The following is a 21,465-nucleotide window of genomic DNA, read 5'->3' as shown; positions in this document are numbered from 1 at the left end:
AGTTACAGACAGGCAGGTATTGAATCCAATTTTAATAAGGTTTCGTTGTACCGAAAACCTTAAAAATTAATGGGAATAAAACAAGTTGCGTTCGCACTGCCTATAGCCGCTGCTGCTAATTGGCTCAAGTGAGTATTGCTTGAGAAACATCGAAAAAAAAGTATTGTGCATGGATTGAAGGCGATCTACTCAACACTGTCGTTACTGAAGTGAGTTTTGAGTGTTGTAACTCCCGGGGTTGCAATTCGTTTGGTAAAGTGGTGACTTCGGACGCGGAGCTTTTTGCTATTGGGACTGCTGGAAGCATTGCTGACAGCTGATTTCGGATGACGTATGGATCAGACGAGGGTCAAGCTTGCGTGGGAGCGAGACGGAGCAAAAATAAACATCGTCACTGTTACGTATTTGTTTCCATTGATTGTTTTTTGCATGCCAATCGAGAAGCGCAGCTATATGATTGCAAGTTTGCAGCTGTTTTCGCATCATCTAGGTCGTGTAGAAAATTTTGTGGAGCGCGCAGCGGATTGCATCTGGAGAAGTTTCGCGCGTTTGAGGATTCGAGAACGGAATTGTTTGACTTGCAAATTTCAAACCTGTATAACAATGGACATATTGCCGAGGGTGATAGGCGACACTTTTTCTCTTGATGCGTAGTGAACAAAGAACTTGGGAACCCGTCGCGAACTGCGCGGAGTGAATTGGTTGAACGGCCTTCTAAAAGTGCGAGGAAGTGCTGTGCTGGGTAACTTCTTTCGAAGAATAGGTTGCAGAGTGTTGGGTCTCCCATCGGAATCGGATCAATCGGTGAAGGTAAGGATTTCGAACCACACGACTTTTTGAAAGGTGACCCCGATATCAATTGAGTGACCTTCGCTCTAGTGGTTGTGTAATCTGTCAGCCCATCGGTAGAGCTATCGACCCACATTGTTTCAAGACTGCCCCAGCTGGCCAAGAACTGTGGACAATTGAAAGCAAACCAGTTCTACATTGTTTACTTATGAGCTTTTGGTGTTCAAATATCTAATGGTATGAAAAAAGGAAAGGGAACATAAACATTATGACAAGATGGGAGATGGATAGAATCAAAACTGCATCACATCCATTTCCAGTTGCTCAACTTCAGTTTTTAATGTTCGATGGTTCTGATAACTCTAGTGAAACCGCAACGCGTTCTAGAAGCACTTCGGCTTGTTGACGCAGAGGCGGGAATTATATGACACGATAGCAACGCACCGAGAATAGGCTAGGTTATTGTTACAGCAACATTTGGGAGCTACTTTCTGAATAATTGGTTTAAGTCTAATTTCACTGGCCTCCTGATCCTCCTTGTGTCCCATTCGGTAGCGGGATTCGATACATCTTTCAGTCACAAGTTCCGTGGTCCGTGTGGGGTCGTGATGTTTTTAAACCATGGCCTAACGGATTAAGCTATTGCTGTTTCGGTCGGCCTTTGGTCAATTTCCAATCAGCTTGAATATTGAAGCTGGTCTCCATTAACAAGTTATCATTAGCGCAGATAAAATGACTAGTGCGTCAAAGGCTCTTCTTTCGTAAATTATATATCATGGCCACAACGTCTGATTGACTGCGGATATTTTCATCACCATAGCGAGTTATATACTTGATAACAAAGGAATTTCCTATAAGATCATCGAATAAAACCACCGTTAGACGCCGAATTAGCCAATTCTGCACTTCGACAAACACTGCCAACATTTGTGCTATTCCAGCTGTCACCGCCGCAGCTAGATACCACGGTGTATCTAATAAGTAGTATCCCCACCAATGGACCGGACTTGTGGATGTATTGGGGAAGCCTGTCAGTACACATAATAAGCACTAAATCGCATATAGATACTGCACTGTAGGGAAATGATATAGTTCTAGAATTAATTTAGAACTACTTCTAAATGATGTACTTATTCAAGTGGGAACCAATTCAATTGGGACCCAGCCCTTAACGGATGAGCCGAAGCAGGCCCCTTCTGTCAGTACTCCTGACCCCAGGCTCCAATCGGCGCCACCTGCTGAGGCTAAAGTCTGGCTGTCCACGGACAGCAAACTGCCTTCGGGCAAACCGCCTCCGGGCAACGCACAACCAAAGAGCTGTGCCAAGGTTGAGGGGAAAGGAGCGTTCGGGGCACTTGCGGCTAAGGGGAAACCGAAGCGGCCGCGGCCCTCGGACGATTCTAACTCTTCGACACAAAAGGCGGCAAAGAGGGCTCGGCCGGCAACGGCTAGGCCTTCATTTGCAGTCAAGGCTATCGAAGCCGATGGATGGATCCTGTATGACGACTCTAATCCATCCGGCTACGATACTGAGCAGTGCGAACAGCTTAGGAGGAGTTTCCTCCTAGCTGTAAGGACTACGTCCACGCAAGGCATTAAGGGGGTCATCCCGTGTGAAGGCCGTTTTTTTTTGCCTTTTTTTGAAAAATTATTTTGGAGGACTGGATAAAGATAGAAACGTGATTTTTTCAACATATGTTTATTGATATCTCTAGTATATGTGATAAATTTTTCAGCTTGATATCGTAACTAGTTTTTGGAATACGTGTCAATTTGTGCACCCATCTCCAAAAAAGGTGTTTTTCTGCTGCCACGCTGGAGGGCGCTGTGTTCATCTGAAGAAAAAAAACTAAATGGCATTTTAATGTGGACAATATTCTACGGTCCGCAAACTAGGATAATTACAAAATATTAAAAGGTAAACTTTTGGTGGGCTTTTAAACTTAATTTTTTGGTTTTTGGTCTTTTTTACGGCTTTTTTTATGAATAAAAAAAAACGGCTTGTCCGATTGCAATTATCCTAGTTTGCGGACCGTAGAAATATGTATTAAAAAAGTCGTGAAAATTTCAAAGAATTTGCTTAGATAGATTTTGAGCTACGGTGGCAGCCGATTTTCAAGATGCAGTTTCGAGAAAAACGCATTTGAATTTAAAAGTCTTGTAAGGCCGATTGTTGCTCTCTGGTTTCAATTCTGGCTCTTTTAGAGAGGTCAGTCGATTGTCGTTCGGACAGCCAAATTGGCGCTTCATTTAGGCGGTCGGCATAAACCTGACATATGTGACCAACTTGACATCCCATTGTCACTAGGATTTTGAGAAAGCCAGTGAGTCCTTCATTGAAAATAATTACAGCCAGAAAAGTGGCTATTTCTACATCCTTGGCCCCAGAATGAGGGTGTTCAGGAGCGAAAGTCCAGATCAATGCATTTAACGACTCATTGTTATTCTGGGTCTCTGCTCCTAAACATCTGTTCAAGAGATCATCTCGTGAGAAACCTCCGTACATTGGTTTGATGACTGTTTGAACATCTTCAGTCAAAGGGGCCTTCTCGTGGTGGAAACTATCCGGTTCTCCTTTAGCTTTGCGCCATTTGCACCAACTTTCCTCGCCCGCTGGACAATTTTGATCCTGAGGATTTTCGCCTGTAGAACATTTATGGAAGAAAGCTGCCCAAATTTCTTGCTTCATTCCTTCTATAGAATTTGCGTGTCGACGAGTAGCTAGCCCAAAAAATGTAGTGAGGTCGTTAATAATCTTATCAGTAAATTGTTTAGGATATTTAGCTTTAGCCAGCTCAGGCTCAAACTATTGGTTTCGATTGGATATAATTCGCACCCTTGGCGTGTTTTCCTGAAAATATAAAGGAGCGTTTTCCATCTGATGCCACTCACGGTCACGCTGCTCCCAGGGCAGAGGTGAGGCAGCGTCTGAAGAGTTTGTCCTATAATTTTTTCTTATCAGTAAGTTTTCCAGCCCCTTTCCACCAATGCCTTTGTGATTCTTCTTTGCATTTCTAAGCCGCGTTCCCATTCTTTTCTCGACAAGTCCTACGCATTCCTTTTTTACTACTACGTATATTTATTATTTGCAGAAATTTACAGAACTACCGGAGAAAACTCCAGGAAAATCCAATATACAATATACAAAACTTTTCGCAATTCGAACATCCATGTTCATGCGTGCTAAAAGTTACTTTGCTGATGTTGATGCGAAGTCCTTTTTCTTCTCTCATAAGTATCGATAGCCATGAAATACTCGTTTTTTAGTGCCAGCATGACGTTGAACGTTAAAGCCCCTCCCTTCGTACGATCCATTTAAAAAAATCACTGAACACACAAACAGCACAATACTTCCAACAAAATATAACTGAGTATAGCTTGGATGCCTTTCAGTGCTCAATCTAGACTGGATTATCCTTTTTATTCCAAACAGCAAATAAGTTCAGACAATTGATTGGTTTTCCATCTTTTTATATTTATACCTGTGTTCGAATTTATAAGGCTCAGGTAAAAAACTACCAGGTAAAAAAAGATTCGATGCTCTTTCTCATCGAGTACTCTAGCCGCGGCTGCAAACTCCTTGCCTGTTTAACACTGTAATTTCTGAACGACTCGGAATATCGGAAAATCCCTTTGCCCACATATTCTCCACTATATATAGATACAATTCATGCAAAAAAAAATCGATTTCTCCAACCCGACACACGGGATGACCCCCTTAAGCTTTGCTTTGAGTCGGTAGGTGTATACCGTAAAATGTTACGGCTAAACTTTGCCGACGAAGACACGAACGAGTGGCTCAGGCAGTACTGCTCCTCCCTTAACGATGTGTGGGAGGGTGCGCGACTAACCTTGAAAAGGGTCTCTGAGCTTCCATCGATCAAAAAGTGCTTTCTCTGGCTTCCAGAAGAAGAGCGAAATGGTGTCGGGGTTCTGGAACAACTTGGTGTACAGAACAGCCTTAACACTTCCATCTGGTTGCTGCTAGGCAGCAAAACAGGAGAGAGAACCGATAGGCCGGGAACTTTTCTCATTATCGGCGTTCCCGAACCTGATGTTAAGAAAGTTCGGGAAAAATCGGCTTGCCGGCTCTACTGTGGGCTGGGGACCGTCACGTTACAAGTGTCGGCTCCTAAAACCATTGAAGGGGACATGCAGCCCCCGGCATCTACATCTGAAACGTAAATGAGGTGCCACATTTCCCAAGTAAATTTGCAGCATTGTAAAGCGGCGACTGCACTTATCAGTCGTCGGATCAATAGCTGCAAGACATTTATATACCTCATACAAGAACCGTGGGTTGTTGGTGGGCAGTCAGTTCCACCTGCATGGTAGTCTCCAAAGACTTCCAGGCGAACCTGGTTAACGACCTATGTGATGGCGACACCACATCGGCTAAGCTAACCATAAAAAGTCAACAGGGAGATAAAGAGATACTATGGTGCTCTGCATATTTGACCTACGACGCAGAAGACGTTCCCAGTGGAACATTCATCAGAGCTATCCAGCAGGATGAGATGTCCACGCTCACCACATATGCTGGGGAAGTTCGAATATCAATGCAAGAGGATCGAGACTACTGGAGTATCTAGAAGGAACCGATTTGCAGATCCTAAATGTGGGTAATGAACCCACTTTCTTCAACGTGTTCAGGCGAGAGGTCATCGACATCACGGTGGCATCTCCTGAAATCGCGGCTCTGATCGGAGAGTGGAGAGTATCAAACGATATCACACTCTCGGATCACAGATGCATTGATTTCGTTATGGGCATGGATCTACCTCCACCCACTCCATTTCGGAATCCGAGGAAGACAGATTGGGTAATATATCAAACAGAATTGAACGCCCGAGTCACGATCCCTGGGAGGCGCATCAAAACCATTGCTGGAATTGAGAAGACAACCCAGATGATCACAACTAGCATGAGAGAAGCTTTCGAAGAAAGCTGTCCACTCAAGATGCCAAAGAAGGGTAAAACACCATGATGGAACTCGGATTTGGCAAAACAGAGGAGAACGACAAGCATGCTCCTTAATCGTGCTCTAAAGGGTGAATCGCTATAAAGAGGCACAGAAGGCTCTAAAGAAGAGCATAAGAGCCATAAACGATCATCTTGGAGACGCTTTTGCGAAGAGACTAACTCTCTTGAGGCAACCTCAAAGCTGAAGCGGATTCTGGTTAAAGAACGTAGCCAGAAACTGGGTTACTTACGTTTACAGAATGGGAAGTACACAGAAAGCGATGAAGAAACGGCAAATCATTTGCTTGAAGTACACTTCCCAGGCAGCATCCGAAATCTAATCTCGGGGCCAACAGGTGGACACAGCCCTCAACCGAGAGATTGGAATCTGGCATGCAAAGTAGTATCACTGGAACGAGTGAAATGGGCATTTAACTCGTTCCATAGATACATATAAGTCTGCAGGTCCGGATGGCATCATCCCTGCGCTAGTAATAGAAGGAATGGATGCCCTGGGTCTACACATTCGGAATATATATCGGGCATACCTAGCACACGCTTATATTCCAATTAAATGGCGGGATGTGAAGGTGTTGTTCATTCCCAAACCAGGAAAACCCACCTACACAGACGCAAAAAGCTTTCGACCGATCAGCCTAACGTTCTTTCTGTAGTAGATCGGTTCATAAGGGATACACACATTCCTAAATGGCCACTTCACCATAGGCAACACGCCTACCAGAAAGGCAAATCTACGGAGACAGCACTCCATGAACTTACGGCAAAAATTGAAAAGGCGATGTCCGATAAAGAATACGCTTTAGGCGCATTCATGGACATCGAAGGTGCCTTCAATTATGCCTCATTTGCGGCAAGACAGCATGGAATGGAACTGCTGCTAATCAGTTGGATCCTTCACATGCTAGAGTGGAGAAAAATCCACATATCAGGGTTCTCTCTCCACTGTTATGGCTCTTGGTGATGGATACCCTGCCGTGGCTCCTGGAGGACAAAAGAGTCTTCGCGCAAGCATTTGCGGACGACCTAGCCGTAATAATTACCGGCAAGTTTGTGGACACAGTATGTGACCGCTTGAATGCAACTCTGCATGTAATCCACAGCTGGTGCCTCGGCAATGGACTCACGGTGAACGCTAGGAAGACTGGACTAGTTATGTCCACTAGGAACGTCAGGTGGGGCAGCTATACGCTACCCACCTTAGCAGGGGCGGAAATCCACCTGGCACAAACAGTCAAGTACTTAGGAGTACATTTCGACTCCAAGTTAACGTGGAAGCATCATATCCAGGAACAATACCAGAAATCCTGCAGATTGCTCTGGTGCTGTAGGAATGCGATAGGTAAGACCTGGGGACTTTCACCTAAACGGATATATTGGATGTATACATCCATAATAAAACCCATTTTGATGTATGCATGCATCGTCTGGTGGCCAAGACTGAAGTTTGCTAACAGCAGGAAGCTGCTAACGCAGATTCAGAGACTTGGTTGCCTAAGTATTACTGGAGCAATGGGTACTACGCCGACTGCAGCACTTGAAGCCATCCTAAATTTACCCCCCATCCACTTGGAGGTGAAACGGAAAGCAGCCAACGACGCATATAAGCTCGATACCATTGGGGCGTGGAAAGGCGGCCAATCCAACGGGCATGCGTCTATATGGAAATTCCTTGAAAAACATCCGGTAGCCCTGATGCCGACCGATAATATGGTTTCCAGATTCGTCTTTGAAAAGACATACACTGTCGTAATCACCGAAAGAGAAGAATGGAGGGGTCGCACCATTCGAATCTGTTCCGACAGTCGGGCGGCATTATCAGCACTAAATGGCAACAACATATCAAGCCAGTTGGTGAGGAGTTGTCATCAGGTGCTGCTGAAACTTGGCCGACTGAACGAAACATTCCTGATGTGGGTGCCGGGGCACTCTAACATGGTGGGCCCAGAACCAGCTCTTGGAAACCGACCATCTACTGTCAAGTCTACTCTGATGGGTGAAATTGCAAGGATTCACGCAACCGAGTGGAGAAATTTGGACTCTTGCCGGCAAGCGAAAATCCTTGTGAAGGAACCTAGGGCCACTAGAGCGGCATTTTTGTTGTCCCTTAAGAAGTGGGACATGAAAACCCTAGTAGGGCTTTTGACGGGACACTGCCCCTTAAACTACCATATGGAAAAGATTGGGGTAGTAGTTTGGGCTGTGTGCAGCCAATGTGTCGTGCACTTTTTATGCAGCTTCCCGGCATCCTCAGATCTCAGACGAAGACATCTTGGAAAGGTTTTCTTCAATGAAGAATCTGCACACTCTCTGCCTCTTGAGAATGTTCTCAGATTCGCTAAAGCCTGCGAACACCGCAGGCGGGAAGCCATTGAATAGGCAACTTACGGGGATAGTACAATGGGCCTAATAATGGCCTGAGTGCTCGGAGCTGCGGCTCCCCCCATTTAACTAAACTAAACTAAAATGATGTACAACTAGTTCTAACATCGATTCCTTCCAAATGGAAAAGATCTGGTACGAGCGGGTACCTAAAGTAGTTCAGAAACTAGTAACATTGTAATCATTGGTGGACTGACTTATTTTATGTCACCGCGGAACTGCTTCTGCAATCAAATTTAACATAACATGTATTTTTTATGCCTAGAAAACTGTAAACTAAATCCAAAACAAGTCCGCGTGTATATAGTTAAAAATTCCATTGCCTTCTAATTTTTAGAAAGCGAATTAAGTTGAAAAATGAGAACTAGGTTTTTTTCCTTATCCAGTAAATATTTCTATTTTTTCCCCACGTGCCTCCTTCCTAAGTGCTAGTACCTAATTAATTAATCTACCTTAACCTACCCTTATTTATGTCGAAACTTTTTAACTCTAATAATTACATCATGCTTAATTAATTTATCCTACCCATATTTTCCACATCTTTCTATTTTTTGTATTTGTTACATGCAGCATAGCTTTTTCACCAGGGTCGATGCACAGTTTCCTTCGTCGTGGTTTAGGGTTACCTGGCTCCCTTCATTGATGATGTATAAGCTTTCTGCTGCATCTAAGAGATGGGGTTTCCGCACCCACTTTATCACATCCACATTGTCTATCGTTATGGCATGTCCCTCTTCCACCATATGCCTTGCAACCATAGACTTTATGTTTCGAGGATCGTCGCTTTTACGTTTGTTGTACTCTCTTAGGTGCTCCTCGAATCGAGTTGTCACTAGTCTTTTAGTCTGCCCAATGTATACTTTTTCACATTCTGGGCAGTTGACCTTATAGATTCCACTCATCTCTTCTTTATTCAATTTATCTTTGGTTGAACCTAGCTTAGTTCTCAGTTGTCTGTTACCGCTTGTGCTTACTGTTTCGATGTTGTATTTTGAGAGCGTATTCCTTATTTTGTCTGATAGCCATGAAAATGTAATGCTCGCTCTGATAGGAGCATTATCCCTTTTACCGGTTTACTGTCTGTCTATCTGTCCGTCACGCGCATTTTTCTCGGAGACGGTTATAGCGATTGACACCAAGTTTGGTAGAAAGGTGGGAACTGTGAACGCTCACGCATACAGTGAATTACATCCTTTTACGCCAAATTTAAGGGGGGTCTCCATACATGCAAAAGGTGGGTGTAAAATTTTTTTTCATTAAATATAGTCATGTGGGGTATCAAATTAAAGGTTTCGATTAGTACTTTTCAAAGCCGATCTTAGTTTTGACATTAGTTGGAAGGGTGGGGAGCGCGGGGGGTTGAAAGTGATCACTTCTTTCAGGGGGCCATTCTCAGAAACTACCAAACCGAAAAATCTAAAAAAAAATCAGGAGGCTGCCACTATATGGTGCCTGGGCTCCGAAATACCTTCCATGCCGATATCTGTTTAAATAAAATTAATAATAGTATATTACTACAATTTTTTGTAATTGGTTAGAAACCCCCCTTAAGTTCATCCTAGTACCATGAGTGATATAGGCTATAATATAGAGCATGATCTTACCAAGTTTGGTGGAAATCGCACTATTACTAACAAAGTTATAATACCTCAAATTTGTTGCTTCTTTGAAAATTGAAGACTATGAATGTCAATATCACCCGAAAGTGGATACTCTCACATAATATATGGATATATTACGTGCTACGTACTAAGAAATACACAAAACCTTTCGTACCTGAAGCGTCCAGCTTCCGCTTTCCCGACTTGTTTGTTGTTTGTAGAGTGTTGTGAGTTGTTCTCAATTTATTCTATTTTGCTTTTTGCGTAATATTCTATCTATTTCCCCCCTACTGTATCCGTTTTTTACCACTGTGTCTTTTATGTAAGTTATTTCTTTTTTGAATCGCTCTTCTGTCAATGGTGTCACTAGCAGCCTATGTATCATACTGTAGTAAGCCGCCATTTTCTGCCCGTATGTGCGTTTCGATGTCCTTGGTATGGTTCGCTGTGTGTGAGTTTTCTTTCTGGATATGTCAAACTCGAGTTTATTGTTGGTTCTTATTATTGCTAGGTCCAAAAACGCTATCCGTTGGTCAACTTCCTTTTCCATTGTGAAAGTTGGATTTTTGGCTGGATCCTCATTCTCGGTAGAGACGGGTTTGGCATCCTCAAGGCTGCGATGTTTCCCAGGATTTTCCTAGGAAATATCATAGTTCGTAAAGAAATGGGGGACATTCTAGACAAAAGAACAACAAGTGGAAAAATATATCGATATGACCCGATAGTTAAAAAATTAAGAGAAAAGGATGTTTTCTACACGAAAGCCGACAAAGGAAACGCGGTTGTAATAATAGATAAGAACGAATACAACAGTGCCCTAGAAGAAAAACTGAAAAACGGAAATTTTTTCAAGTTAAGAAACAATCCCCCTTGATAAGCGAAATCTTCATGAAAAGCATTGAAGAAGAAATTGAAAAACGGGGCATCATGCCGAAGTTTTGGGCACGTTACGTAGACGACATTTTGGTCATAATTCCAAATGAAGACATCGAGGAAACACTAGAAGCAATAAATAACATACACCGCAACATAACTTTCACAGCGTTTTTGGTCCTAGCAATAATAAGAACCAACAATAAACTCGAGTTTGACATATAATAATAATAATAAGTTTGACATATCCAGAAAGAAAACTCACACACAGCGAACCATACCAAGGACATCGAAACACACATACGGGCAGAAAATGGCGGCTTACTACAGTATAATACATCGGCTGCTAGTGACACCATTGACAGAAGAGCGATTCAGTGGTAAAAAACGGGTACAGTAGGGGCGAAATAGCGATAGATAGATATTACAATCCTTTAACTAAAGGGAGGTTCATTTTCAAAGAAAATTTATATTAGTAGTAGTTACTAGTATTGAACCGCAAAATTCGGGGGGAGCCAAAGATGATTTCTGGCTTAGGAGAATAAGTACTCCTAATCAAGTTAATTTATTTGTACAGGTTGACTTTCATATTTTAGAGAGAAGTCAACAACGATTCACTGTTCATTTTAATGTCCCGTCCCGTTGCCGTAATCATATATTATCAATTAAGATTGGACTCAAAGTTAAAAAAATGTTAATTCAGATTGAAATAATTCTCACAGTTTAAAGCTGACTCTAAAGAAACAGAATTCTTCCGAAAGAGCCAGAAAAGCTTTTTACTGGGTTTTTGTGGAGTTATTTGTGCAACAAGGCACATACTCCTTTGTTTTTCACGCATAAAATTAATTTTGACAGTGTTCTACTTTTATGACCAACTGCCATTTGCCGGGCTACTTAAGTGGCTTGGTTCGATTTGTGACATCACACAACATGGCGCGAGCTTTTCAGTTTGCTTGAATTTGGTTCAAATTTAAAAAGCTGAAAATTTCAAACACACAGTTTTTTCAAAAACGATCTTTGAAGGTTTTGTTGCAATTGCACCATAGAAGTGATTTCCATCATTAGTGAAAATAAGGCCGGGAGGCTATTGGCTTTATACCTCATTCCCGGCAATGAACACTTAATGGGGAAATTGACGGCTGGAGACATTATATATGAGAATTGTTTTGGTGTATGAATTACATTGAGTGTATACAATAATAATAATAATCGTTATTTAATACTCTCGCACTTATTTTTTCTCTCGAAAAGTATTTTTTTCTAACTTTCTAGTAAACAGGAAGGTTTGCATTTTGAACATTTATAAATGATGCATATCTACTACAATTTCAGCCATTACATTCAAAGTAAAGTAAACTTCAAAACCCTTGTGTGCAATTAATTTGGGATAAACTTTATTCATTAGTTAAACGTTTTCATATAAAATTCTCTCAAAACACGTTTCGTTATATTATTTGTTTACTTTTTATTTGCACTGAAGTATAATAAAAATTGAAATGTACACTTTAAATTTTCAACTTTTGGAAAGAAATTCTCGCGGTGCACGTATTTCATGAATGAAACTATCGCATAGCATGCTTCCAAATAGAATTTCCTTCAGGTTACGCGAGACGGATGTCTTTCAAATGTTTTTTTTCCATTCAGAAATTTCACTTTTTTTCGATTTAAAATATAGAAATATACAAATCTGACAAAACCCATGACACATAATTTTTCATTCAATCAAATATGGCTGACATGTTTTTTTCATCTCTCTCTTACCAATACGATTTGAAGAACATTATGCTTTGTCCTTATTTAGGGCCTATGATGTGTACAATAAGCTTCCGCAATACATTAGCAAGTCCGGGCATTTCAGTGAGGCTACTGCCTATTGGATATTCTATGGTCAGTACCACAGAAGTTGGGGAAAACCTGATTATATCGCAGTTGAGTTCTGGGAAGCGCAAAGCTTGGACTCACCACTATTGCTAAGGGTGCTTCAATTGCAAAGGATAGGATTCTATCTGACTGGTAAGAAAGCACGAGCGTTCCAATATGAAACAAGTCGGGAAACCGGAAGCTGGACGCTTCAGGTATGAAAGGTTTTGTGTATTTCTTATATAAAGACATTTGAGGGTGTGTTTGCCCCATTAGTACGTAGCACGTAATATATGCATATATTATGTAAGAGTATCCACTTTCTATGCTCTATATTATAGCCTACATTACTGTGAAATTTCGTGGTGATAGGATGAATCTAAGGGGGGTTTTGCAGTCAATTATTAAAAATTATAGTAATATGCTATCATTAACTTTATTTGAAAGGATATCGGTATGGAGGGTATTTCGGAGCCTAGGCACCATATAGTAGCAGCTTCTTGTTTTTTGCAGGTTTTTCGGTTGGGTAGTCTTCGAAAGGGGCCCGTTAAAGAAATTACCACTTTCAACCCCCGTAGTCCCACCCTTTCCAACAAATGTCAAAACTAAGACCGGGTTCGGCAAGTAATAACCGCGACTTTTCATTTGATACCCCACATCACAACATTTGTTGAAAAATGTACACTCCCCTTTTGCTTATATGCTCCCCCCTCCCCCCCCTTAATCCATTGTAGAATTATGTAACTCACCATATGCGTGAGCATTCACGGTTCCCACCTTTCCACCAAATTTGGTGTCAATCGTTATAACCATCTGCGAGAAAAATCCGTGTGGCAGACAGACATACAGTAAACCGATTTTAATAAGGTTTTGTTTTACACAAAACCTTAAAATCCGTTTGTTCTCCCCTAGTCGATTTTCACGGTGATACCGCGAGGATACGGACGGAGAAGTGGGGGTGGTTTTAATGGGTGGGAATCCCACACACTGCGGCAACCTGATACAGCACCGTTTTTAGGGATCTGGTTTACATCAGCGCAACTAAGTAACGCGTTCTTCGAGCTTTCCGGGCTCTACCAGTTCCTGCAAGTTTTTCTGTATCGCAGTCCAATTTGCTGCGGACCTCAGCATCTCCTCCATGGAATTATTGGGTCCGATAACTGCGTTGAGGGGGTCGTTTAACATCCCTTTTTCATTCGCGAATCTCGGACAATGGAACATAACATGCTCCGGGCCCTCGGGTGTAGCGGCGGATTCAGAACAGTCTGGGGACTCATTCAATCCGTGTCCCGCAAGGAACTGCGTTAGGTGGTAATTCAATTCTTCATGTTTGCGTTCGATTCATCTCTCAATACACGGTATCAAGGTAAGGAACCAATGGCCTTTTTCGGAATTATCTCACCTTTGCTGCCATCTCCTGTACAGCTCCTTCCTAGTGGATAAGAATCTCAATGTTTATCCAAAGAAAAACATCACATAACATCGACTATATCATAACCAATAGCATATGTCTTATGTTCAACAAGGTTCAGCTGTCTGTAAATTGATTTCCGACAGTTGAATTTGAATCATTGTCAGGCAGCTTAGGGCCTTTTCAAATGTTTAAAAGTTTTGTTGTCGTGTTGTTTGCTATCAGAGAGAAGTGGTAATATCAACTTGCAGAAACTGTGCCATTCAAAGCACCATTAATAGCCCATAAGACGGATTAACAAGAACTAAGTAGGTGGTATCTATATATTCAGTTGCCATGCTGTACTAAGCTTCTTATTAAATGAATTCTTATTGATGATGGAAAGATTAGCTTCCTATGTAAATCACATCACGCAATGATAATAGCTGGCCATTTTAACACTTGGGTAACAATTGGGGCAGTCGTGAAATAATAAGCAATATATTACTCGAAGCATTTGGCCATCTGAATATCGTTCTGGTAAATAGTGATGGGATCAGCACTTGTCAAAAACGGAATATAAATTCGCTGATAGATCTTATGTTTATTAGTGACGCATTACCCAGGGATTATCAATGGCCCAGCGGGTATCAGGCTACAATTTCCCAGGTAAAGCTTGCAGGAAATTCGATGAGCGAATGTTCGAGGACATGCTATTGCAGGATACGCTGACGGGAAACGCAGAAGAAAAGCTGTCGTAGATAGTTTGAAAGGTGCAGAGAGCAAATTGCGTTTCCATACCACGCTGCATTGCATCTAAGAGGCGAATACCCAATTTCGGTTGGAATTCAGAAATCGAAGAATTACGTATAGTCAGCATTAAGAGCAGGAGGTGCAACTAATGTTGCAGGAACCAAACTGGATTGGAAGAGCGACATTAAAAAAAGTCGTAAACAGCCATTTCTGAAATTAGGAAATAAAATTCGGCACTACAAGAGATTATGAAAGGAAGCGACTCTGATCCATGGGAGGTGAATACAAGACGGTCATGTCGTCAATCAGGGATCAACTTTCATCACCGATCACCAACTCCGATTTGCTGCGAGTTATTATTAACATTCCAACAAGATTCAAGCGGGGTAAATCTATCCACTGTTTAGGTAAATCCCAATGAAATTGTTAACATAACCACAAGCTAAGTCCCTGAGAATATGAAGAGGATTACCGAAAATGGAGCTCCAGGCTCCAGGAAGGCGCGGCGAATAAAGCACTGTTAGTGGTCGTCAAGACTACCAAATTGATCCGTTCAAACATTTACACCCTGCTTCAAAGAAGTGGAACAGAAACTAATGCTGGTTCGGAAGCCAAATAAGCCACTTTACGATCCTTTATTTTGTAGGCCTATATGCCTATTAAGAGGCATCGGCAGCACCGTAAAGGGGTGACCGTTATCGACTTTTGAAATGATGAATGCCGACCACCTGTGTCCACTGTTCGGGCTTACGAGCTCTTCCCCTTTCGTCAAAGTCGGGGCCGTAGTCGAAGAACTACCGGCAACTTTTTCCGGCGCCGCTTTCTTCGGCGAAATAGCCTTTTTCTTCTTGACTACTGGTTACCAGGGATTCACTTATTCCATCCCTACTCTGTTTGCCCGCGTTATCACCTACCTTATGTTGAGAAGGCGTCACCTGCGTCTCCCGCGTGACTTTGTCACATGACGCTTGGGCGTTTTTTCCTTCCACGGCTCTAATATAGGACAACTTAATGCCACGTATCAGAGCCCTGGTATTTTGGTGGATATTTCGTCTTTAATCGATGAACTCACTGAGCTCATTTATATGTTCCCTCAGTGAAACAAACGCTGTTGCAGTTTGTTGCCTTCCATGGTCGTCTTTTACAGCATTGATAATTATGTCAGTCCGGGGACTCTCTAAATTCCGTTCTGGGTCCTTCGATGAGTTTCTACTGCCTAGGGGTAATGTGTCAGTGGTGACCTCCCACGTTTTGAGTTTTCGCCAAAAGGATCCGGTGTATATTTCATTTCCACTCGACTAAAATCTCTTGTAGCATTAGTTGCCCAAATATCCAAGCTTTCCACTATTGATGCACTGCGGTCGCTAAATATCGACGGCCGGGAGCCCGATTGCCCACTACCAAAAACCGCCGGTAATAGGTTGCCGAAGCCCTGCCCCGTAAAAAAACTGGCTTTTTCGTCCTCCATATTTGGTTTGATTTCTGGGTGTCGTTCCCATAGCCAATTTTTATCAACGGGTGGGCGTTTACTTCGCACCTACCCGGCCTGCGAATAAGCATGCCCATGTACGCACGTCTCTTGATACGTGCATGTGCATGTTCATAACGCATCCACCAAGCGTTCCCTTATCCGCACGAAGGGACGCGCCTGATGAGAGATTTGGCAACTCCACACAGACAATAGACACTGCGCATTTACACAAAAATTCTTTTGAGTGCTGACCGAGTATTAGAGACAACGAACGGTGACTCGTGGTAATGGAGACAAAAATGTTGTGTTGGACCAGTTCTCTGCGCGTCCTTTCTTGGTTGCTACTTCCGCCTTTTAATTAACACGGTAATTGGCCGACAAAGCTCTTCGTTTGAAATTGCATCAAGGTAGAGTACGCAGATCAGCGTTGGCAAATTCTTGGAGTTTTTGAGTGACAGTGGTGACTCTTATATAATGATAACAAAGAAAGAATAGTGGAACAGTCTCACCTTTATGTTGGCGTTGAGAAAGCTGTTGCCCAGATTTTTGACTAAACGAGCATGACGGATTTATCGCTGTGGATGCATCAAGCGACATGAAACTCAGTATCGCCATCGGCAGAACCACTCCTCTTAGATGTATAAATTCGTAAATGCATTGAATGCTCTGTCCATTAATGTAGTTAGGAAGGAGGAAAGAAGAACATTGGTTTTGTTGGTATTTATCTTTAATCTAACTCTTACTAGCTAATTAAGCAGATAGCATGTGCATAGTCGGAGTATTTGAGAAAAGATATCATGGTCCATCCCCTACATCTTCCGAACAGTACAGTATGGAAATGTCATCAATAACGAGAAGAAATCATACGGACAACAGGATGCAAACTTGACGGATTCTGCTTTGGACTTGCAAATCCTTGGAAATTTTATCTCGATACAGCACGTGACTTTTTTCGCTAACATATGTCACTCTGATAATACTAAAATACTGGTCCAATGATTTGAAACGTGCTGATATGGTTAGTGCAGGAGGATTTACATATATAGATATATCTCTTTATATGGATATAATGATAAAACGCCATGGTCACGCCATAACTTGGGAATGGATGTACTGATTTCATTCATTCTAATAAGGTTTTGTTTCACACAAAACCTTATTAGAATCGAGACGGTGTCTGTCTGTCCGTCTGTCTGTCTGTCTGTCTGTCTGTCTGTCTGTCTGTCACACCCGATTTATTCGGAAACGGCTAGACCGATTGTCACGAAAATTGGTGACAGTATGTAATCTGGTGATCCCTTTACATGCAGTAAGTGGCGCCATCTTGTGTTAAGTTTAAGGGGGGCTTCCCGTACATGTGAATGGAGGGTGCAAATTTTTTTTTCACAGAATGTAGCCATGTAGGGTGTCAAATGAAAGGTCTCAATTAGTACTTTTCGAATCTGGTCCAATATTTGATATTAGATGAAACATAGGGGAGTGAGGGTTCAAAATATGACCGACAAAAAGTGTAACAGGTCTCGTTCTCAGAACCTATCCAACCGAAAAATCTAAAAAAAATCACAGTGGTGCATCTCTACGAAATCTAGGCCTCAAAATATATCCGGTTCCGATATCTGCACAAATAAAGTTAATAATAGTATATTTCCACATCTGAGAAATTTACCCGGCACCCCCCCTTACGTTCATCCCAGAAGTACAAAATTTGGCATGCCTGTAACGAAGAATATAATGCACAGTTTGGTCAAGTTTGAAGAAAATCCAACAATTATTAACAAAGTTATAGGGGGTGAAACTTTCCAATTTTTCGTGAATTTCGTGGACTCTACAACCTGTATGACGTCATGATTGCATATCAATTCGTCAGTACCACAACGAAATGAGTTCTTATGAATTGGGTCGCAGAGAATTATTTTGTTTTAGTTTTTTAGTTATTTGTCAGCCAGACATGTGTGTATGTAGGTATATATTATATGCGTGCTAATGAACTTTGCAGGTAGTGCCTAATTCAGATAGATATAAGAAGTAAATCGGAAATATGGGTACGATCAATTTATATACGTGCATATATGTGTACAGTATTCGGTAATAGGCAGTTTGTTTGTTTAGGGTGAGCGTGATATCTATGGGTGCAATATGTACGTATGTCTCGTAGTTTGGAAAAATATGAAGGATTATGTTGGATTTGTAGCTATATACGGACAGAAAAATGTGCGTTGAAGTTTCTTCCATAAGATGAACACAAAACCTTTATACCCGAAGCACGAGCTTCCGGTATTCCGACTTGTTTTTAATAGTTTCCTAACACTTCGCCGAAAGTTCTTACTAAAGAAAAATTAAAATTGCAGAAAACTCCCGCGTTTTACGTTTGGTACATACACTTTTTAAGGTTTTGTTTGCAAAAATCGGTTCAATGTCTGTCTGTCTGTCCGTCTGTCTGTCTATCTGTCACAAGCACTTTTCTCAGAAACGGCTATACCGATTGACATGAAATTTGGTGAGAAGGTGGGAACTGTGGACCCCCAGACATGCAGTGAGTGATATCAGAAATAAGATCAGTTTCGAAAGGTACTAATCGAGCCCTTTCATTTGAAAACCCAGGTGACCATATTATGTGGAAAAAAATTTACACACCCCTCTCGCATGTATGAGGGGCCCCCCTTCAAACTGAACATAAAATGGGGCCATGCTGCATGCTGTGACAGGGGAACAATAGGCTAAGTGTGTAAGTCTCCCGTTATGCTTGTGTACGCTTATCGCGTAAACGAAATAAGCATAAGCAAATCAACGCCATATGCTGGGGAACAATTTTGGGTCCGGCTTCGCCTACAATCAAAAACAAAATTTGAGCTGATCATTCAGACAAAACTTGACTCTGCTAGATTACAATTTTGTAAATGTTCGATTCATTTTTCTTATGGTGAGCTCTGGCAAAGCGACTAGCAAGCGAGCTGTATTACTCAACAATGAAATCAGGAAAAATACGCATGGAGAGCAAGATCAGATATAGGTATAAAACCACAATAAGACCTGCATTTCTGTCAAGGTGGGAGATGTATACGTTTTTACGCAAATCTCAACGGTAAATAGACGTTTGGATGTGGCATATTCTACAGACATCACGAGTTAGCCTGTTTACTTTCACTTTTCCTATCTTTAACAGTTTCGTTGGCTTTATTTTAAAGATCTGTAATCAGACCTACATATATATATAGTTAAAAAAGCCCACGGACCTTCTTCCCGCCCAACCGGACCGAGGGGCGACCAACCTAAGGATGGGTTGAAGGCAACATCCAAAGGCCTGCATCACAGCGATGATGCGTTTTAACGCAAAGTGTGTACGACCATGCGAAAATGTATTGCTACATCCCGATTGTCGCAAACACTTCAGCCAATGACGCGGTGGTTCCACACTACAGAGACATGGATCTTGAATCGAAGACACTGCGGATCAAGACTGAAATCCACTAGGTCAGATTGTTACCGGGCAGGACTCTTCGGACTATAGCACAGGTTGCAAGGATAACCACTTTTTGCAACTCCATGTATAGTCCAGCCCTAAGACCGAGCGTTTTCAGCGCTTTATGTAAGTTCTGCGGGACTAATCCCGTCGCTAAAAGTACTACTGGGGCTACTTCGATCTTTTGTAGTCTCCAAGTCTGCTTCATATCGTATGCCAAGGGGCCGTAATTCCGGATTTTTTCGTGCTGTTTTTCAACAGTGTTCCGGTCCAACGGTACGGCTACATCGATTATGAAGCACGCTCGTTCTTCCTTCAGAAGCAGAACTAGATCGGATCTGTTATGATTAACACTGTGGTCGGTGGCAATAGTGTGATCCCGCAGTAGTTTGACCCGATCATTTTCCAAGATTCTCTGCGGAGTATACTTATAATAAGGATGGTAGGTTGCCACTAAGTTATACTTCAACCCAAGGTGATAGAGAATCTTGCAGATGGAGTTATGACGATTGGTGTACTCGGTGCTGCTCAACATCCTGCACGCAGATGTGATATGCTGAATGGTCCCCTCTTCACAGTTGCATAACCTACAACTGGAGTTGGTGATTGAGGAGTCGTGAAGAATGTACCGTTTATAATTTTTTGTTGGGAGCGAAGCATCCTGAATTGAAGTTAGGAATGCTTCGGTCTCATAGAAAAGTACACCATTAGTCAACCATTTGTTGGAGGCTTCGATGTCAATGCCTGGCAACAACAAATTTTTTATATGACCTCCGTGAATGGGTTTCTCTTTCCACATGTCGATCTTCTGTTGGACTGAAGTAACATTCAACATGGGATCCCATTCTCTGCTTCTCAAGTTCAAAGGGGATAATTTACTATCTGCCATGACGGTAGCCTGATGTATTTGGCTAGAGGATTGTTTCTCATAGAAAAACTCACGAAGAGAATGCACTTGATTGTAGTGCAACGTTTTTAAATCAAGTACCCCCCCTTCCTCCCTGATGATGAGGGATAGTGATCCTCAATTTCTCGGCAGCTCTATTGTGCATGTTGTTGTTTGCAAGAACTACCCTTATCCGTCTATTGGCAGATACTAAATCCACTGTATAACACCGAAAGTATATAGAAGGACGGGAATGGCGAAGGTGTTGATTGCCATGATTTTATTTTTCCCGTACAGCTCAGTTTTAAGGACAAGATCCAGACGCCGTTCCAATTCCCCCAGGAACTTAGATTTCATAATTGCCACGGGTGTTGTTGTTTGCAATATGCCGAGGTATTTGTACACGTCGTCCGAATCCATACCCTCAATTCGGATGTTATTTTGGCTGTATCCTTCGTTGTCCGTGTGTTTTCCCCGAACAATTGTTTTTATGCGACATTATTCCAAACCCAGCTGCATGCCGATATCCCTGTTGAATTGGCAGCAGCAAGGAGCGAAGTTGGTTCTCGTCTTTGGCATACAATTTGATGTCGTCAATGTACATCAAATGACTAATGTACATTTCGACAATATGCCATGCTTGACTTGGAACCCAAATTTACTTTCATGCAAAAGATGGGATAGTGGATTCAAAGCCAAACAAAACCACAGTGAGCTTAGAGAGTCGCCTTGGAAAATGCCACGCCTGAATGGTATCTCTCCTGATGTTTGTGGGGATACCGATAGCTTCGTGCTCTAATTCTTCATTACTGTTCTCATAAGAAGAACGACATTCGGGTTGATTTTATACAAGCGTAACACTTGTAGTAACCACGAATGTGATATGGAGTCAAAGGCTGATTTATAATCGATGTAGGCTGTCGAAATATTTCGTTTCTGATGGACAGCCTGCTTTACCGCGACCGTATCGATTATAAGTTGTGCTTTGCAGCCTCGGGAGAGTTTTGCGCATCCTTTTTG

General features: G+C 42.1%; 1 protein-coding gene across 1 annotated transcript in view; it reads left to right on the top strand.

The window, feature by feature from the left end:
- Window positions 1-395: 395 nt before the first annotated feature.
- LOC119655249 (protein yippee-like CG15309) overlaps window positions 396-21,465 on the top strand; it is a 90,185-nt gene continuing 69,115 nt past the window's right edge. The window contains exon 1 of the mRNA XM_038061043.1: window positions 396-810. The gene's annotated coding sequence lies outside the window, so the exon portion shown is untranslated. The remainder of the gene's footprint in view (window positions 811-21,465) is intronic.

Source organism: Hermetia illucens, chromosome 4 (assembly GCF_905115235.1).
Source record: "Hermetia illucens chromosome 4, iHerIll2.2.curated.20191125, whole genome shotgun sequence".
NCBI lineage: Eukaryota > Metazoa > Arthropoda > Insecta > Diptera > Stratiomyidae > Hermetia > Hermetia illucens.
Note: the sequence above shows the minus strand (reverse complement) of the source record. Positions and strands in the feature narration are given on the sequence as shown.